Source organism: Erinaceus europaeus, chromosome 18 (genome assembly GCF_950295315.1).
Source record: "Erinaceus europaeus chromosome 18, mEriEur2.1, whole genome shotgun sequence".
NCBI lineage: Eukaryota > Metazoa > Chordata > Mammalia > Eulipotyphla > Erinaceidae > Erinaceus > Erinaceus europaeus.
The window spans coordinates 64,169,583-64,191,149 of NC_080179.1; the positions used below are offsets into that span (position 1 = coordinate 64,169,583).

At 36.7% G+C, this 21,567-nt stretch overlaps 1 long non-coding RNA gene across 4 annotated transcripts in view; it reads left to right on the top strand.

Moving 5' to 3' along the window:
* LOC132534341 (uncharacterized) overlaps window positions 1-21,567 on the top strand; it is a 219,254-nt gene that overhangs the window by 180,111 nt on the left and 17,576 nt on the right. Inside the window, exons 2-3 of one of the 4 annotated variants that reach the window (XR_009546071.1) lie at window positions 6,893-6,966; window positions 8,299-8,378. The exons of 2 other annotated variants lie outside the window; for them this stretch is intronic. This is a non-coding gene — a long non-coding RNA (uncharacterized LOC132534341). The remainder of the gene's footprint in view (window positions 1-6,892; window positions 6,967-8,298; window positions 8,379-21,567) is intronic. One more of the 4 variants, XR_009546069.1, reaches the window with a different exon arrangement.

Sequence of the window (21,567 nt, forward strand, 5' to 3'; positions counted from 1 at the left end):
CATTATATATCCTTTTGTAGGCTTCTTCAGTACCATACCCTCACTATGAAATAACAATGGTAGAGATTATCCCACTCTTGGAAGGAAGACTGGGTCATTCTACTCTGTCACTCAAGGAAGACTAGCTCTGAAATAAGTGCAGCCTAGAATGTTTCCATCTGTGACTATGGATTATGAGCTCAGTCTGACAGGAACTCAGAGGTTGCATAGGCTCCTGTTCTAAATATGAATTGATACGGACCTAGTCCTTATGTAGGGATCCAAAAATTCACTGACTAGAGCCCCAGATGATGAGTTGGCCTGGTATTGACCAGAAGGCCATCATTGAAGTGAACCAGTTTCTTGCCCTTATCCAGCTTTTGTAGTTCTTTCTTTACCTGATAAGTTTAGACTTTCTCCCAGTTATTAAATCACTGAGTGCCATTGTTATACCCAAACCCGTTTTGGGTTTATGATATCTTGTCTCGAGTTAGGGAGGAAATAGACTTAGAGTTTAAGTGTGACCTAGTTAACCTTAAGTTTTACCATATTTAATTGTTCGATGGTTAAAATAGAGGTTGTCATAGGTGACAATAATTGTCCTTTAGTTGATATATATACTTTTTCCAGTATATCTTTTGGCAAGTTGTATATAGTGTTTCTTCTAAAGAATATGGGTTAGCTCATTGTGATAAGCAATTAAATGCATTTATATATCTTCTTCAATTTGCAAGCAACTCTCTGCCCTAATCCTGCTTCTTAGTTAAACTCTGACACCGTCTTCCCAGAAAATATTTCTGGTCCACCTCATGTTAGCTATCAGCTTAAGCAAAGATTATTAAGACATAGGCTCCTAGAAGCATTCCTAAAATAGACTTCCTAGTTTCCTTCTCCCCTATAGTCCCTACTTTATGGTTCCTGTTTATTAAGCATTTTGTCCTAATTTCCATCTTATGGCATATCAGCCACCAAGTTGTAGATGCTGCTATGGTTCCATCTTCACTTCCCTGGGCAGACAACCTCACTAATGCTTCCTGGAAGTTCACCTTTCCAAAGATCTACCCAACTATGGAAAGATAGAAACATATGGGGTATGTATGGACCTGCCCATATCCATGTCCATTGGAGAAGCAATGACAGAAGCCAGAACTTCCATCTTCTGCACCCCAAAAAGAATTTTTGTCCATACTATAGACAGATAAAGAGTAGGGATGTTTCCAGTGAAGGGGGATTAGCCATAGAGCTCTCGTGGTGAGAATTATATGGAATTAACCCCCCATATTACAATTATACCTAATATATTATCTTGAAAAGAGAACTAACCAACAAAACCAACTTGATGCCATTTACAGAGAAACTGTCAAGTTTGGGCATGGTTCACACAGCTGTGATCAAGTCTGACATTCACAGTTTTCGTTGTACTAGTAAATTCATACAACTTACTCGATCATTTCTGCTGAAGTTAGACGTTGTCTCTCTCTGCATTTAAGAGTCAGAAAAATCCACTAATCTTTTGCAGATTAAGTTGATTTTCCACTGAGTAGTGTTTTTAGTATATTTGAAAAAAGTAGAGTTTAGTCACTTTATGACATAAGTTACAGGTCAGTTCCTTTTAGTTCTGTGTTCATTTATTGCACCCACTTTCTGTCCAGTCTTCACTTGAGCAGTTCATACCTTACTGTTCCTTAAGTCATGCCTCTATCAAAACCTTCATCAAGAAATAGGTCTGTTATTAATTAGCTTTACGTTGGTATGATCTAAGGTCAACCCTGGTTGTGTTTTCCTTTCATGCTGAAATATTTAGGGAGGATGTTTCTCACGGGTAAGGCTGGAGAGTAGAATTAACACTTTCCTTCTGAAGTTCAACCAGCAAAAATACTACTGAAAACAAGTAAAACTAAAATTGTCTTTGGAGAATGAGTCAGATGAAATCTAGAACCAGACTTCTGGTACTCAGTCATACAAATGATCTGGAGTGTTGGGGGAAAAATGTTTGTTGGGATTTGTTCCAGATTCATCATGTCAGACTCTCAAATAAGGTCTTGAGAACTGCATTTTTAATGAACCACTCAGATAGTTCTCATGGCAAAGCAAGTTGATGTAGAATGAACCAACAGTGCCAGAAGGATGACTCAGTGGCAGAGCACAGAACTTGCAAGCTTGGAATTCTAGTGTAATTCCCAGCACTAGTTATTTCAAAGTTAAGCAGTGCTCTCTCTCTCTCTCTCTCTCTCTCTCTCTCTCTCTCTCTCTCCTCCTTCTCCTCCCCCTCCTTCTTCTCTTCCTCCTCATCCTCTCATTAATAAATAATATTAAAGAATATAAAATAAACTAATAGTGGAAAATGGTATAAAAATTAGAGAGCACCTTGAGTGTCAAAAGATAATACATGACATTGTGCAGAAAGGACAATTCTGACTTAGCTTCCTCAAGTACACTTGTACTTGGGATAATCACAGGAATATTCTTTTTCTCTTAAGGTTCATTTTTCTGATGTAGCCACTTTTAACATGTTCAAAAATTAGAAAGGTATATGTATCTTGAATTCAGAGAGAATAAATGAGACTAACTCTCACAAGGTATCAATGTTAGGATTCCTTGGAAACAGGGTATACTGCTGTGCTTATATAAATAAATAGCCTTTCAGTTTATCACCTACTGATTAGCTTTAGTTCAAATTGAGCACTATTGTGCTTCCGTTTCTTCATAGATACTTATTTTTAAAAAAAATTCTTTAATTCTTATTTTGCCAACTTTATTGTGGAACATGCGGCAGATGTAATTGTGTATTATTTAAAATGCACCACTTTGATATAGCTATATGTTGTGGTGTGAGAACCAGGATCAAGATAATGAATATACCCATTATCTCACAGATAGTTACACTTTTTAATTTATTTTTAAATAATAATAATAAATTATTTTAATGGGTGAGATACAGAGAGAGAGAGACTAGATCACTGCTCAACTCTAGCTTATGGTCACGCTGGTGATTGAACCCGTGACTTTTGAACTTGAGGTATGGATGTCTTCTCCATAACCATTATACTTCCCTCCATCCATTTATTTGTTTGTTTGTTTATGATAGAGAACCAAAATATCACTGTATCATATGTAATGTTGAGGATAAAACTTAGGACTTCATGCTTGAGAATATAATGCTTTATCTGCTATTCCACTTTTCTGGCTGCCTCTCAAATAGTTCTCTCTCTCTCTCTCTCTCTCTCTCTGTGTGTGTAGTGAGAGCATTTAAGTTCTACTTTCAGTAATTTTTAACTGTGCAATACTATATTTTTAACTATATATTAGAGCCTCAGAAATTTCTAGCTCTGAAAGTCTGTGCCCTTGACTAACACATTCCCATTTCCCTCACCCTCAATTCTGTGGCTACCACCATCCTAAGGACATTCTGTTATGTGAGATAAGCTAGACACAGAGAAGCACATACTATATAGTATCACTGATATTTGGAATGCTTTGTTTAAAATCTTTATGAAGACAAATAAAAGTAGGTTGAGTTCTTTAAACTCTCTAATATGCAATTATTTGAAAGCATCCATATTACTTTACTGAAGGGTCATTTATAGATAAAATTCTCAATAGGATTATATATGTGATCTTTTAAATTTCTGTGCTATTTACTATCAGTGCATTCGTGAAACCAATTAAAAGCTTTCTGACACCAAATTCAGATTTAAGTCACCACCTACTTAGGTGAGATGATGATTGACATATATCTATCCGTTTACCTAGTTTAAATAATGCTCTGGTGCAAGTATCTTGACAAAAGGAGACCACTAGAGTCATTAAAGTTTTGAGAAAAGATTTATTTTAAGATGATGCTCCTTAACTAGTAGAATGTTCTGTAACACACATTCATCTCACTTGAGATTTATTCCACAGTTCTGATTTAATTATTTAATTCGTGCCTTTGAGGTTTGCTATAAATTGGCTTAGTCACGTACATTCCATATTCCATTTAGTCTCTGCCTTATACATCTGTGGCCAGTTACTATTGGCTGTTCTGTTAACCTGAAATAAGAGACTAAAGTGTTCTTGCTCTGAGATCATCAGTCCTATAGCTTTCCAAATCTCCCATGTAAGGCTTTGTGAACCCTGCATAGAGAAAGAGTTAAGCTTATTCTCCTAGTTGGCAGAAACTTTGTAGTTTAAAATTACATACTGACTCGGGTGTAGAGACACAAGAAATTATAGAGCAGACACTGTCCAGGACAACATATAATTTAAAATGTACTAAAGAATGTATACCGCATGGCAAAGTAAGTGAAGTGCTTCTTCAAATATAAGTGTTTTGCATAGAAAGGCAGTAATTATCCACTCCTAGGGAAATGTTTGTATTCATTCTAAATCAATATTTACTATTCATTTCTTGTGTTCAACAAAACAGGGCTTTAACTTTTTTATTTTAATGAAGCACCAAGACTACAATAATTCTACAATGTAATTGTCTAGATATGAAATATTGCTAAATGGTATTGCTATTTCAAGAAAGAACAGTGATAAATCGAAGGGTATCCCTATTTGTGAAATGTTACTTTGGGAACATTCAATTCAAACTCAGCCAAGCAGGGCAACTCACCAGTTTCCAAAGACAACTTAAGCTGTCTCTTTAGTAAGGCCCTTACCAAGGCTCATTCAGATGAGCCTTGTAGTTTTGCCTTTGTGTTTTTTCTCTTTTCTCCTAAAGCACACTTCTTGACAACGATTCTGTTTCCATTCAACTATTTTTTTTTTAGATACTGTGTGAATGTATGTGTGTGAGAGAATATGTACAGAAATCTCTTCTATGTAACCTTTTTTTTTTTCTGCAGAAGGAAACTACTTTTCCACTTGACCCCCTCCTTAGTCTACCCTATTTTGTTGAAAGAAACCTCAAGGAAAATGCTGGAGAAAAAAAAATAAGAAAATGAGACACATACTCACTGTACTCTAAAAAAAAAAAAACAAAAAACTAACATCTCTGGGGTACTTTTATTTATAGAGCTGATGATCTGATCATTCCATGACTTTCCTTAGGAAAAAACTGATTATTGTCTTATATCACAATGTCCAAAGGAGAATTGGACAATATAGCAATGTGTTATATTATAGCATGAGTACTTTTTTTTTCCCTTAGCAAAAGAAACAATAATGATTTTGCCCCTGAGTTTCAGGTCAAAGTAGAGTAATTTAGTTCACCATTACATTATCAGATGCTACGTTAAAATGTGTGTGTGTGTGTGTGTGTGTGTGTGTGTGTATAGTTTCAGAACCCAAGGTTTTCTGTTCTTACTTTATTTTGGGGTGTTTGTTGTTGCCATAATTTTGGGAACAAGGTTATCAAGGGGCATTTTATTGAAAGCCCCACAACTCACATGAGATCAGTTCAGATTATATATAGATTAATTTATCTGATAGTAAAATTTAGTCAATATTACATTTTCAGAGTGTCCTTATGAATTTAAAGAAATGAATTTTGAAGGAAAGAGTATCAAAGTAAATTATATACCTTCTGAAACGTATCACATAGATTGTATTGCTTTATTTGACTTTAAGATGTTCACGTATAAGCAGCGTGATTTGAAGGAGTTTTAACTGAAGCTCCCTCTCTGTGCCTTCTTTTTCTTGCTATTAATAACTCATGTAAACTTTGAGTGAATTATGATTTAGCATCACTCTGGGGACAAATAATATCATTTATGCATTGTGACTGCTACTGCATTCTATCTTCCTTTTTATTGGCAAGAATCAAGGGTGTTGCTTAGAGTTTTGAAAGTAAATGGGATGTAGAAATCATCCTTCCCTTGCAGAGAGAGGCACCTACTTTCTACAGGAAGTGTTATTGTAAACTGTATCCTAATGAATGGCGTGTGAGTTCTCAAGATATCCCCGTCTCAATGTATGAAGTAATGTTGTGTCCCTTTAGTATTCAGTGTGGAGGGTCAATGAAGAAGCAGGCAGTGAAGGACACATTCCTAAAGTTTGGAAAACATCAATGGGACACACACACACACACACATTCACACACACACACACAAATGGAACTGAAGTGGGCCGGAAGGAACATTTAAAAAACTGGAAACTGATTATGAACAGAGCTCTTACCCAAGGATCTGGAGGGGGTCAGCAAACCCATTCTACTACACTCCAGTTAAATGTCTAATAGCAGAGATGTTTTCTGCACAGCCCATAATGGCTAATGAGCAAGGCTTTGATAGCTTTAAAGAAAGTCGCTCTGTGGCCTCTCTCTCACACACACACACACACACACAAAATGATCTGAGTGTAAGTGGCACATGCTTACAGACCCCAAAATGCAAAGGGGCAGACCAGCTAGGTTAATCAGTTACCTGGCGAATTGCCTTGAAGAAAAAGTCTTGATGAGAAGCAGTGCCTGAGGGGCAAATAAAAGTAAGGAATGTCAGAGAGGAAAATCTGAGCTCTCATCTGCTTAAACTGAAGCCTTCTGGAGACCTTGGAATTATTTATAATTTCACCTCTTCACAATAATTATTTAATGGAGGTTAAATTAAGAATTAATCTGCATTTTAAAGTCTTACTGTATTGCATTTTTTGAATTATGATTTTTTATATTAGTTGGGGATAAAATATGATTATATTACTGCTCTCCTATTATAATTATTTCTGAGATTATTATTATAGATCACTATTACCTCCCCCCAACTCTTGCAAAGACAGATTTCGTAAATAATTAAAAGAAAAACAAAAAGGGGAAGAACATTCGTGTTGAAGTATTTATATTAAGTTTGGTACGAAGAAAACAAGTTTCACTAACTGTTCTTTTTATGGGGCCTTTGCTACTCTTAGCAAAAGTCTATTTAAAAGAGAAAGCCTAAACTCCTCTCCCAAGGCACTGAGGACACTTGTACTGACCTTGTATTCACTCTTTCAGAATATGAAACAATCACATTGAATCAGAGGAGTTGAAGATTTCAAATTGTTGAAGTTGCTACATGGTTAATAGCGGTTAGTCCACCAAGAAGAAATGCCTCCTGTGAGATTTTAGATTCCTTACATACTTTTTTGACATAATACTCAGCAATGATTTGCTTTAGCAGGACCTCTAAAAACAGATGGGAGAAAGATAAGTGTATACAGATTCCATTTGTTTTTTAGATACCTGTCAACCACACTTGATTGGATTACAGAAGTATATCCAATAAAGTACTTTTTATTAGAATAAAATAACACCATTTGAATAGATGACTTAAGAAAGATTGGAATAATGGGGTGACTTTCAGGAAGTATCTTTAGCCACTCATTAAAATGCTGCTAATTAGGGGGCCAGGCAGTGGCGCACCTGGTTAAGTACACACATTACAGTCTGCAAGGACTCAAGTTTGGGAGTCGGGCGGTAGGTAGCACAGTGGGTTAAGCACAGGCGGTGCAAAGCACAAGGACCCGTGCAAGGATCCTGGTTTGAGCTGCCGGCTCCCCACCTGCAGGGGGTTCACTTCACAGGCAGTGAAGCAGGTCTGCAGGCGTCTGTCTTTCTCTCCCCCTTTCTGTCTCTCCCTCCTTTCTCCATTTCTCTCTGTCCTTTGCAACAACAACGACATCAATAACAACAAAAATAATTACTAAAACAATAAAACAAGGGCAACAAAAGGGAATAAATTAATAAATATTTTTTTAAAAAGAAGTTTAGCTTCTTAGTTGCTGGGGAAATGGTTCAACTTGTAGAACCTGAGACTTGCGTATGTGAGATTCCCAGTTTGACCTGACACCACACACACTAGACCTGTGCTCTTCTCTCTCCTTCTTCTCTCTTGAAACTTAGTCATTATATGTAACAAGTAAGATAAATGTTTGAAAAAGTTTTTCTTATAGTCATACAAGAAGTGTCTTATTATGATGTGGAAACAGATAGAGATAACAAAATTAACCCTTAAACAAGACTTTCCAATTCTGACGGTCAGAAAAGTGTTTTATGTTTTTGCATGACTCCAGAGGGGTATATGTCCATGTATGGGCACCTATCCATGCATTGTTACCACTTGTTATTTTCCTAGGTAACCAGCTAGTTGTGCACACTCTAAGTGGCTTTGTCTTGGAAAGACTTGGCCACGTGACTTAACACATTAATGCCTCCTAGTATAATGTTGCTTTGCTTACTATTGTTGTTTTTACATTTTCTCTAAGGAGGATTCCACACATAAGGTAGGCAGGGAAGTCTTTTACTTTGAGATTAGATAGTTAATTTTTAAGACCAACTATCAAATGGTATTTACCTACAAGTCTTCAAAAAAGTCTATTTTTTTTCTTTTTTTATTTGATATTTATTTATTTTGAATACAGACAGGGAGAATTTGAAAAGGACAGAGCAGTAGGGAGAGAGGAAGAGAGGGACCTGCTGCCCTGCTTCACTGTTCATGAAGGTGAACACACTTGAACCCAATTTTTTACACATGATAATGTGTGTTCTCTATGGGGTGCATTACCACACTGCCCCAATTTAATTTGTTTCCCTCTGGGAGTTCCTCTTGATAACCCCCTTGAATCCCTTTTATCATCACCTCTGTACAAAGCTGTAATGCAAATGCTTGAAAAAAAATTACTTTTTTTTCATTTTCAGGCACAATAAGCATGTAGATTGGAAACTTTCAAAACAAACTAAAGCCAAAGAAATGTGTACTTCACCACTTTATATCTAAAAAAGGCACTGCCCAATTTAAGCTATTTTTAAAACTTGCATATTCATGCAACTTACCAAAATGAAAGTTGGTAACCTATAAACCCTTGAAAAACAGGGTTTATAATGGAAACAGTAATTGACCCTTAAGTACAACATCAAAAATACAATACTATATAATACAAAGCCCAGGGCTTGGGATCTCATCTCTGTTCTGACCTCAGACTGCAACACTAACCCAACACCACAAACTCAACTAATACTTATATTCTGAGATGTTTTCTTCTTAAATGGCAGAGAAGTGATTCTGTGATTCAGTAGCCACATCAAGCTAAGCTCCACAGAACCGACATCCCGAATACCTTTAATGAACTCATACATTCAGAGCTCCAACTCTAGTAAGCAATCAGATTTTCTTGGGGAACCATATAATGAAAGAAAAAGTAACTACAACTACCCCCCAGAAGTCACGCTATGTTGCAACATGGATTTTGGTTATGTAATATTATATTCCAGCATTCTGTGAGGCCAGAAGGACCAATTGTCAGGAAAGCTCATGGAATTACTAAAAATAGTCTTGAAATATTTAGAGTTGACTTCAACTTTGCTCTAGTTTGTAGCTGGTTGAGCTCCCCATTTTCAAAGCCACAACTATCCATTTTTTATCATGAGAAAATATGTTCTAAAGAGAAAGAAATATAAGTTTTAAACTTAACTGAGGAGGTATGAAAGGTACATTCAGATACCAGTTTATATATGGCTTTCTATGGAAAGGGGGAATATATATACTAAGAAGCTTAATCCATAATACTAATGTTATTTTTTCCCTTTATGAAATGAGGGGGAAAGGTTAAGGAGACTTGTTGCTAAAACAAGTTCTGAGATTCTATTCACTTTAAAGCTGAAATGTGATTGTATTGCCAATCTCTTCCTTAAGAAACTTGCAAAGCATTTGCCAGCTAAAAGTAGTCAAGACATTGCTTTTTAAAATGTCAGTTTTTTTGACACAAAATCTCAGTGAGTTATGTTTATCAAAGGACTGTTTGTAGGACTACTGGGATTTGCCTTCTGGGCCTTTTGTTTCAATTGCTACCTGAAAACCTAATGAACTTAGAATGAAAATGAGCAGAACATAATTAACCCTGTATCTATACTCTGCAACCAAGACTTTAAAGGTACTTTGGAGACAAGACTCTGAATGTCGCTTAAGCTCAGGATACAAAGGGAGTTTTAAAAATTATTTATTTATTTATTTATTTTTGTGAAATGAGTTATAAGATGTTTTTTACCTTTTAATTAATTATTTAATATCAATTTACAAAATTACATGATAACAGAGGTATAATTCTACACTGTTCTCACCACTAGAGCTTTGTGTCCCCATTCCCTCCCTCCACTAGAAACTGCCATAGTTCTACCAAGGTGATAGATTTGGGTTGATTATTGTTTTTATGACAATCTTCTATATTTATCTATATTTGCTCATTTTTTTTTCTAGTGGCCCTGCCTTCTCTTTTCTTTTAAGTCAGGTCTACACCCACTGCTACTTCCAAATGTCTCTTTTTTCTCTTCGCTCTCTGGGTCCTGATGGAATTGGGGTTCAAAGCCCTCTGGTTACCTTCCCCTAGCATTTCTCCCCTTTTGGGAATATGGAACAAAATTCCTTATGGGTTATAAAAAGTGGGAGTTCTAGTTTCTGTAGTTGCTGTGTTAGAATATTTTTGAGGTGATAATGGCTGGTCTGGGTTTCAGCATTTTTGCTAATAACAATTAACAACTATATTTGTATAGTGTGATAAAAAGATTTGTATTTTATAATTCCAGTGTGCAAAAATAAAAGAAAGTGTGGGACTGAAAATAAGACTGAAAATATGGACTGAAAATATTTATATTGCTCAAGTACTTGATCTCTGTCCCACACATCAGTACATGATAAATAAAAATAAGCCTGGTGCTATACTGGACTTTCTCTATGCTTTATTGCCAAGCATTTATACAAATGTCAAGCTCTTCTTCAGACAAATTTGTGGTATACACCACGAAATCTATTAACTTAGTCACATAAAAGAATATGGACCTTCTTCAGACAAATATTTGAACATAAACACATGTTTTATTCTCTATTTCTTTTCTTTTTTTGGTCCCCTTTTAATTTCATTGCAATTCTTTAATATGCTGAGTTTGCCGCATCCTATTTTATTTATACTCTATGAATTTTCTAATTTTATTCATGGCTTATTGCACTGTACAGACATAATTATGTTGTGAGCTGATGTTTTGAATATTAACTGATACTATTCCACCCCCCCCTTTTTTTTTTACTATATCTCTTGGCCCTTTCCAGAAAAGTCAAGGAAGAGACCACACATCAAAATCTATAATAACAATGAACAAATCAAATCTTAGAGTTTGAAAGTAGCAGAGAAGCTTGGGGAAAGCGGGGGGGGGGGGGGATCCTCAGGCTATGAGTACAATGTATTAAGAAAAAAAGAAAACATATACACACTTAATAAATTAAGAGCAGAATTTCTCTGTTTCCCACTAGATCAATTTCGTTTTTCAGGCTATGGGCATAAAGAAAGTTGGAAAGTAAAAATTTGAAGGTTTATAATGGGAAACTCTCCAGGATAAAGCACATGTTCCAGTCTTTTATTTATTTATTTTTAGACTAATGCAGATATGCATATACATGGAAAGAGAGAGAGAACAGCACTGAAGCTTCCTTTAATTCAGTGGGAGCCAGACTCAAACCTAGGTCACACACATGCAAAGCAGGACACTACTAAAGTGAATTATTTCACCATCGTATATGGTAAATGCTTTTTTAACTGAGACTAGGTAAGGGAGGACAAGAATATGTGAGGGGAAGGAATGTGGAGCAAGGTTAAACCGATAGGATTGCATTTGGTGCCGCATGTCTAACATGGGGCTGAAGCTCAGGTCTGTGGTCAGGATGAGACACTTTGAACTGCGGGGTACTCTGCTCTTCACCCCCAGATCGCATAGGCTAATGCTTGTGTCATGCCTCCAAAATTGTCAGGTATGGTTCTCTCTTTTCTCCTGCTTTCTTAGTCTTCCTCTGCATCCTTTTGAAAAACTCCCTTCCTCTGCAATTATAAGACATCTTAGCCAGTAGAGTACCTGTGTTTCAAGTCCCTGGAAGGACTCTATGGATGGAGGAGATTTGCCTTGGTGTCCTCCCCTCCACCAAGTTTGGAGTCAGGTGGCAGCACAGCCAGCAGAGCACAAACATTATCCCTCCACCGTACTTTGCTTTTCCCTCTCTTCCCCCTGACTTTCTCTGTGTGTTTCTAAATATATGTATTTAGAAGTGAAACATACTTGGAGTGAAACATACTTGAAGGCTTCTTAGTGGTTTCACACATGCATAAAGCCCTAGGTCTCTGCCCCCCAACTCCACCCCAGGCAGAAAAAAAAAAAATCCTTGCACTCTTATGACCCACTAAGTTCAAAGGACTCTCTGACAAGCTTTTTGTGATAACTCTGATTACATAGTACACAGCACATGAGGGCTATCCAATTGTAATGTAACAACAATAAAAAAAATTCCGTGGACTGATAAATACCCACCTACCTCTGCTCACCTGTAGTCTTTGGACATTTCAGACTGCAAGGAGAGGGGACCTTACACGCTTCCCAGTCTATTCTATTACTTCTGTCCTCTCCTCATCCAGAGTCTGAGCAGGTGAAGAAGGAAGAAAGAGAAAAGTCTGGAACATTTGTGTGTTTTTTAAAATTCCTCACTTTTATATTCATTTTCAAAGCATAATTCGGGATTATGTTTTGAATTATGGCAATTTCTCTTTCATTTCAAATATATATGATAGAACTGGGAGCCATAGATAAAGGCATGTCAGATAGCAGGTACCTGATTATCTGATGTCAAATCACCTGGGAGATCAGACCAGATAGCCCCCCCTGGAAGTGGAACCTACTTTGCTGAGCACTCATTATGCTAGGGAAGCTCTCATTGCTGTGGTATCTTTCTGTCTCTCCCTCTGTCTCTCTATCTCTGTATCTTTCTGTCTGAAAATGTTGGCCCTAAGTGGTAAGGCCCTGTCTACAAGAAAGCACAATCAGAAGTCCTACTCACTTTTAATCTGTGGGGAATAAAGAACTCACAATCTTCCTCTTACTCCTTCTCTAATAAATCTTCTCTTAGAGTGATGAAGGTTCCATCCCTGAGTAAATTGTTTTATAACTTGGGTCAGAACTTGACCCAGAAGTAGGATCTTGTAGAACTCTAGTAGTTTTCCTTCCTTCCTTCCTTCCTTCCTTCCTTCCTTCCTTCCTTCCTTCCTTCCTTCCTTCCTTCCTTCCTTCTTTCCTTCCTTCCTTCCTTCCTTCCTTCCTTCCTTCCCTTCTCCCTCCTTACCTCTTTCTTCTCCTTCCTTCCTTCCTTCCTTCCTTCCTTCCTTCCTTCCTCCCTCCCTCCCTCCCTCCCTCTCTCTCTCTCTCTCTCTCTCTTTCTCTTTCTTTCTTTCTTTCTTTCTTTCTTTCTTTCTTTCTTTCTCTAATGTCTATTCACTTATTAGATAGGGACAGCCAGAAATTGAGAGAGAAGGTGGTAATAAAGAGGTAAAGAAAGAGAGAGACACCTGCAACACTGCTTTACCACTCACGAAACCTTCCCCCGAAAGTGGAGGCTGGGGGCTAGAATCTGGGTCCTTACACATTGTGGCATGTATAGTCAACCAGGTGTGCCAGCACCTGGCCCCTAAACCCGAGTAGTTTCTAATGTATTTACTTCCGCTTCTTGTACTGCCTGACATTCATTTCCCCACTTCCTCCTAAGAACAAACTAATAATATACTTGTTTGGTTTAAGTTGTTTCCCTTTAGTCTGTGTCAACTTTTCTCAGATGTGAAACCATAGATGGTATCCACCGATCAAAGAAAGCCCATGGGCTTCTAGAAGCTATATGACTTAATATTTTAAAATATCATTTAGCCACAGAGAGCTGTGCTTCATTGAATACCATTTAACTTGCTAAAATAGAACTTTAGTAAGGGCCCAGTTAATTTTCCATTTACTTATTGTTGTAGTTCTAGCACTTTTTACATGGCTTGAAACTAAGTACTCAATAAGTACTGTTGAATCGATAAAAAAAAAAAAACATAATAAAATATCTACAATGATTCCTGTACAATTTTGTGGCTTGCTTTTTCCTTTCCACAGGAAAAGCCTCAGGTAATTGTATTATGCTCTTTTCCAACTCTGAAAACTAAAGGTTACAACCACTGTTTGTTACATTTTTCTTTCCTCCCTTATTTTTCAACAATGCAAATATAGGTGCAGCCCAGAAATGTAGGTTTTACTAAAGCACTGTTGTTCTGTTATGTGACCTTATCACTGATAAGTATCGGTTACTTAGCTTAATGCGATTTCTTTTTTTTTTTAATTTTTTTCTAGAATATATGTGATTTTATCTTAGCCAAAACACTACTTATCATTGACTTGTGGTGGTGCAGGGAATTGAACCTAGGTCATCAAAGCCTTGGGCATGAAGGTTGTTTGCGTTATGCTATCTCCTCAGTCCTGTTTAATTTTTTAAAATTATTATTTATAAAAAGGAAACACTGACACAAACCATAGGATAAGAGGGATACAATTCCACACATTTTTTTAAAATATATAACTTTAATTTTTTAATATAGCTACATAAAATACACAAGGTTAAAATGAAAAACAGAAGACGTGAAAACTTACTTTATTCTTAGTTCTGAGTTTAGTTATAAAGGGCTTCTTTTTTTCTTTGTGTTTAATGTTGTAAGGTTTCTAATTTCTTCTTGACTCAAAGCAAAGATTTAAGGTGAATTCACCCTTGATTCTTCCCTGAGGTTCTCTATGAACTATCTGTTTCAATAACAATTACCTGCTAAAAATTCCTATTCCCTAGGCCCTTATACCTGTCTGTAGTTCTCATTGACCTAAATGGAGGTTAAATGTGTGTTGCTGTAAGGAGAATTTGAGGCTCCAGGGAGCATAGCTTTTGCAGGTAACAGAGGAAAAAAAAGTGTCTATGTATGTTTTAGAATGTATGTTCCAGCATGAGGGTACTTATGGGCATGTGTACACAGAATTCAGTAAGAACTACTTCATTTCAAACATAGAATAAAACTTAAGTCAATTTTGAGATATAAAAATTAGAATTCACATGTACTTTTAATTGTAGAGAGCATACAGTTTAGCATAGGAAAATACTTCCATTCTAGTTAATTATTCCCTAAAAATAGAGTGATCATTGAGAGAGAAAGTGTGTGTGTGTGTATGTGTGTCGGGGGGGGGGGAGTTGGGTTGGGCTGGTCATGCGACTCTCATTATGTGGAAGATATGTATGGTTAAAACTGAAATATTATAGAAGACAGCACATGGGAAAGGTATATTTCTGATATATCACCTGGCATTAATGGTGATTGTTCTCCAACTCTGAATTGAATTTGGACAATTATTTCAAACTGAATGTCAATTTAGGTAATCCACACATAGAGAAAGGACTCTAACCTCTAAACTGTGTCACTGAGTGACACAAGCTAGCACTGGGCAGACATCCCTTTTTCATGTACAGATTATCTAAAACTAGCAATGTAGGTCCAGAACAGGCCTTAGGATTCTCTCCTCTGGATTATTCTCCTTCCTAGTCAAAATAAACTGCTCTTAGTCTTTTTCTTCCAGAAGAAAGATACTGTGAATTCCTTTCTGTTCACAATCACTTCTAGATTTCCACTATCTTGATGAATTTTCCATGTATTCCCATTTTTTGTAGTGTCTTGATCATAAAGGGATATTATATTTTGTCAAAGGCTTTCTTTGCATCTATTGATATAACCATGTGGTTTTTGGTCTTGCTTTTGTTGATGTGGTGGATCATGTTGATTGATTTATGTATATTAAATCAACCTTGCATCCCTGGAATAAACCCTACTTGGTCATGATGAACAATCTTTTTAATATACTGCTGTAACCGGTTGCCTAGAATTTTGTTCAATATTTTAGCATCTATGTTCATCATGTAGTTTTCTTTCTTGGTTGTGTCCATGTCTACTTTTGGTATCAGAGTGATGTTGGCTTCATAGAAGCTGGAAAGGAGTATTCCAGTGTCTTCAATCTTCTGGAAGACTTTTAAAAGTAGAGGTATTAGTTCTTCTTTGAAGGTTTTGTAGAATTCATTTGTAAAACCATCTGATCTAGGACTTTTATTCTTGGGAAGGTTTTTGATAACTGTTTCAATTTCATTGGCTGTGATGGGCCTGTTCATATTATCTAGTTCTTCTTTATTTACTTTTGGAAGTTCATAGATATCTAGGAAATTGTCCAATTCTTCCAGGTTCTCTAGCTTGGTGGCATATAGTTGTTCATAGAAGCCTCACATGATATGTTGAATTTCTGCAGTGTCTATTTTGATATCGCTTCTTCCACTTATGATTCAATTTATTTGGGTCTTCTCCCCTTTTTGTTTTGCGAGTCTGGCTAAAGTTTTGTCGATTTTGTTCATTCTTTCAAAGAACCAGCATTTACTTTCATTGATCTTTAGTATGGTTTTCTTATTTTCAATGTTATTTATTTCTGCCCTTAACTTTAGTTGTTTCTACCCTTCTGGTTGCTCTAGGGTTCCTTTCTCCTTCTTCTCCTTCTTTTTTCTTTCTTTCTTTCTTTCTTTCTTTCTTTCTTTCTTTCTTTCTTTCTTTCGTCTTCTTCTTCTTCTTCTTTTCCTTCTTCTTCTCCTCTTCCTCCTCCTCCTCCTCCTCCTCCTCCTTCTTCTTCTTCGTGTGCTATCAGGTTGTTTATTTGTGCTTTTTCTTGTTTCCTAATTCATGGTTTTATGTCTATGAACTTCCTGCTCAGAACTGCCTTAGCTGTGTCCTAAATATTTTGATAGCTTGTGTCTTCATTTTCATTGAATTCTTGAAACATGTTGATTTCCTCCTTTATTTCCTCTTTGACCCAGTAGTTGTTAAGTAATGTACTGTTGAGCTTCCACATTTTGGGATTATTACTAATTTTTTGTGTATTGTTAAGTGTTAGCTTAATTCCACGGTGGTCTGAGAAGATACTTAGAATCATTTCAATGCTCTGGAATTTGTTGATGCTGTCTTTGTGGCCTAACATATGGTCTATCCTTGAGAATGCCACATGTGGATTTGAGTAGAATTCTGGTTTCTGTGGGTGAATGATTCTGAAAATGTCCAATAGTTCTAGGTTATCTGTCTCCTCATTTAGCTCCCTCATTACGGTATTGATTATCTGCCTGGGTTATCTGTGAGTTGAGAGAGTGGGGTGTTGAAGTCCCCTACTATGACTGTGTTGCTGTTAATATATTGCTGTAGCTCTTTCAGTAGAAGCTTGATGTGTTTAGATAGCTTCTCATTGGGTGCATAGATGTTAATAATTGTTAAATCCTCTTGATTGACTGATCCTATGAACATTAAATAATGTCCATGCTTTTATTTTTGAATTTTATTTATTTTAAAATCTATTATGTCAGATATGAGAATAGCTGTTCCTGCCCTTTTTGTGTGCCATTGGCTTGTATGATAGTTTTCCATCCTTTCACTTTGAGTCTGTGTTTGTCTTGTTGAATTAGATGGGTTTCCTGTAGACAGCATATTGTTGGGCTGTGTTTTCTGATCCATCTTCCTACTCTGTACCTTTTAATAAATGAATTCAGGCCGTTGACATTTACTTATATCATAGATTGAAGATATTTTAATGCCATTATTATAGATTTTTTGGAGTGCTCTGGTATATGGCATATTTATGGTGGTCTGACTATAGGAGACCTTCAGAACTTCTTTCAGGGCAGGCTTGATGATAGTTGATTCTTTCAATTGTTGCTTGATTGAACATATTTTTAATGCCTCCATCTAGTCTGAATGATAGTCTAGCAGGATACAGTAGTCTTGGTTGAAAGCCTTTCTCACTGAGCACTTGATAGATATCTGCCATTCTCTTCTGGCCTGTTGCATTTGTGTGGAGAAGTATGCTGCTAATCTTATGGATTTTTGTCCATAGGTGACTCTGTTTTTCTCTTGCAGCCTTCAGGATCCTTCTTTATCTCTGTTCCCTTTCATTCTAAATATGATGTGTTTTGGTGTCTTTAAGTCTGGGTTAATTCTGTTCCCACCCTCTGGGCTTCTTGAAACTTTATGTCTTTCATGTTGTCCACATGAGAGAAGTTCTCAGCTATTATTATGTCCTATAGAATGTTTTCTTCCTTTCCCTTCTTCTCTTCCCCTAAGCTAATAATCCGTATATTGTTTCTCTTGAAGTCATCCGATATGTCTCTGTTGTTGTTTTCAGTATCTCTTAATATTTTTTGAGACCCCTTACTTCTTTTTTAGTTGTCTCTAATTCATCCTCAATCTTGCTTATTCTGTTTTCATCCTCATTTATTCTATACTCCTCTCTACTGTTTTCTGGAGTTCATCTATTTTGTCACCCTGTTCTGATACTGTTTTTGCTTATTTAGCTAGTTGTGTTCTTAGCTCAGCTATTTCAGCTTTCAGCTCTCCAATAACCTTGAGATAATTAGTATTTTCTTCCAGAGTCTCATTTGGTGTTTCTGTATTTCTGATGGCAATTCTTTGCATCTCTTTACTCACTCCTGTGACTATTTCCTTAACAAGTGTTTGGATGTTGACCTCACTGTTTTGTGGTTCAACCTTTGGGGGGCTTTTATCTGGACTCTTGTCCTGGTTCATTACTCCAATAATGAATAATCTTGTTGGTTTAACCATTCTATATAGTACGTTATGAGGTCCCTCTCTCAGTACTTTTCAAATTACTGATCACTCTTGCCTAGATTGACTTGTGTCTAAATAAGGCACTTAACAGTTGTTTCAATATTATTTCAATTCCTGCACAGAGGCTGATAAAAGCCTCTTTTGTTCCTTCTCTTTCCTGTAGGCTTTGGGAGCCTGAGGGTTTTGTACTATAAGTAGGATTCTTAGCTTAGTCGTTCACTCCTGACCAAGAGATTAAGCAGTGTGAGGGAGAGATAATACAGTGGTTATTAAGAGAGACTCTCACATCCCAAGGATCCAAAGCTCTGGGTTCAATTCAGCTTCTCTGCTAAGCTGGGCAGCACTGCTGGGCCCTGTGAGTTTCTACACAAGTCCTGTATATAGTCTGTAGGTTCTGAGGCAGTTATTCATGTTCTCATCAGAAGAACAATTTGGAAAGGCTCCCACTATACAGCCCCACTGCTAATCAAGGAGTTGTAGATCTTCTCCTGATTTTCCTGGTCAGTTCTCTGTTCCCAGATGTCAACACAAGTCCTCCTCCCTGCTGCTGCAGCCTCTAAAGGAGGAGGGGATTCCAGCCTCTGAGTGCAGTAGCAATGGGGACTCACATTTGCATTTGGTGAGTCTTAGGAAAGTCTTATCCTCCCTTCAGCAGTCTTTTTGCTAGCAAAACAGACTGGAGGTGGTGCCTCAACCAGTAAATTGCCGGACTGTTACCAGCTGCTTAATAGCTCCTTAAGCTCCTTGCTGTCCACAAGCCACATGTGTTGGGAAGGTGATTTGGTGTGTTCCTGAAGTCATTCTAGTCCTGTCTTGTTGAGGTCCCAGGTGATCTCCTTTGATATTCCTAGTTGACCTGGGAGAGGAGAGAAACAGAGATGCTGCTGCTCCATAGCCCCGCCTCCCCACTTTTTCTTAAATACATAAAGAAACTCAACTTTTCTAGTTGTTTCTATGTTATGGATAATTTCAGAGAATTCTTATCAGCTATTGGGAAAGGCCAACTTGTTTGTTTTAAATCCTTGTATTTGTTTCTTTGTCCACTCGAAATGGAATTATACTATTCACTTGAACTTGGTATTTTTTCAAATGGTGGAAGAAATCACCAGTAATTCATTAAAAGAAATAGAAATAGTTATATGTCTGCCACATCAATCTTGGTCAGTAAGATCAAATTATGAAAAAAGTTTGCCTTTGTTCTTGAATTTTGCATTTTAAAATGGTCACCATGAAATATAACTCAAAATGCAGGTTTAACAAAGACCACAAAATACATATTTATATGATAGTTTTGAAACTGGTCCCTATTGTTATGGGCATTTCTTCTGCCTTTGAAATTTACAAAGAAGAAAGTAAAACCTTGGAGGAAAGCTTTTTTCTTTTTTTTGGTGGCATAATTTTAGTTGTATAGAGATTAAAAATAATTAAATCATGTTGTCCACTTTCCTGCATTTCTTTCCTTGCATGTGGTACTTATGACTATGTTCAATACAGGAGCACAGCTGTCACCCTTATCATGCAGTGGAAGTAAATGCCTTTTAGTGGCCTGATCCTGTGAAATATAACAAAAACAATTCTCAGTGAATTAAGTATACTTCTGTTTTATTCATTCCTTTCCACTGAGGATGAGCCTTAAGTTCTGGAGTGAAACTTTATCAGATGTCATCAAGGTCTGATAAATCAGATGCTACTACCAGATTTAAATATCTATTGGATTATTCATAGTCTTGATTTCTTCTCTTTAAATATTTCATTCTTTTATCCATAGGCTCACACTTCCCATTCTAAGTCTCTGAGTGTACAACAATCAGAATTTTCATCTTCCATAATTATTCCTCCAGGAACTGAGAGATTATTTTGTTCTCTGTGCTTGACTAGAATTAAAGTAGTATCTCTAAGCCTTCTGAACTTATATCTGCTAATTTTTGTTTGTTTGTTATTAAGAGAGTTGGTGGCAAAGATAGAAGCCTTAGATTTGAGCAGAGACGCGCTAACTCTATTCACTAAATAAAGATAACCAAAATTTAAAAAAAAAAGAAATTTGACTCTGTTCAAAGATAGTCAGGTGATCATATTTGCATTGTGATAGAATTCTGATATCCAAGTTTTATATCCTATCTTTCGAAAAGTAGAGAATTATTTATGAAATGTAGCTAAATCCTAGTAAACAAAGTCCAAGACGTATTTTTAGTTCAAGGAGTATATGTTACTAAGTTCTATTCATATACACTATCTGTATATATTTTGAAAGACTCTTGTTTAGTTAAGTTCTTACAGTTTTAAGGAGAACAAATTAATATCTGCTTATAATAAAGCCTAGTCTGGACAACATTAATTCAATGCATCTGATATTATCCTGTGATCAGAGGGGCTAAAGTTGGTGTGTGGGTGTTTGTTCTTGTGCAAGTGTGTGTGTGTGTGTGTGTGTGTGTGTGTGTGTGTGTGTGTGTGTGTGTATAAGAGTGGGAGAATGAAAGACTCCCTTCTCTGGAATCTACATTCTAGAGAAGAGATGACATTATTGAAAGGGTTATGTCTATTTAACTGAAACTATGTCACTGCAATAGCATAAGTGCTTTAAAGGAGATAAAAGAAAATGTCTTGAGGTCAGGAAGTAGTGCTCTGAGAAGTCAGGTCTGGCTTGAGATAGAAGTGAACAGTAAACATTCTTGCATGAAAGAGAGTAGTGAGGTACAGAGGGGACACTTCACTGAGCCGAGACATGGAAGTGGACATGAGGGAAGATGAAGTGTCAAGCAGGCAGAGACCACACAGATATTTTAGCCTTCACATCAAATACAACGAGAAGGTGCTGGCATTTTCATCAGAAGAGTGAAAAAGGACACAGGATGGTAAATACACCAGGATTTTTATTTTGCAAAGAACATTTTGGATATTCTTGCTTTATGAGAAATTACATTGGTTGTGAGTGCTGTAAAGAGCTTTCTAAAATCATACAAGAAAGAAAGAATGAGAATTTGTCACAAGACATGTGTGGTGATGGGGAGTCAATAAACACTTATTTATCATGAAGTGGATTGGTAGAGTTTGAAGGTAGCCATATTTTTGCAAATGGTTCCAGGTTGTACAGTCGATGTCTGATAGTCTTCAAGTGGGAAAAACAGCAGTACTGAAGGAGGGTCAAGTTTGAAGGAAAATCATGTTTGGTTT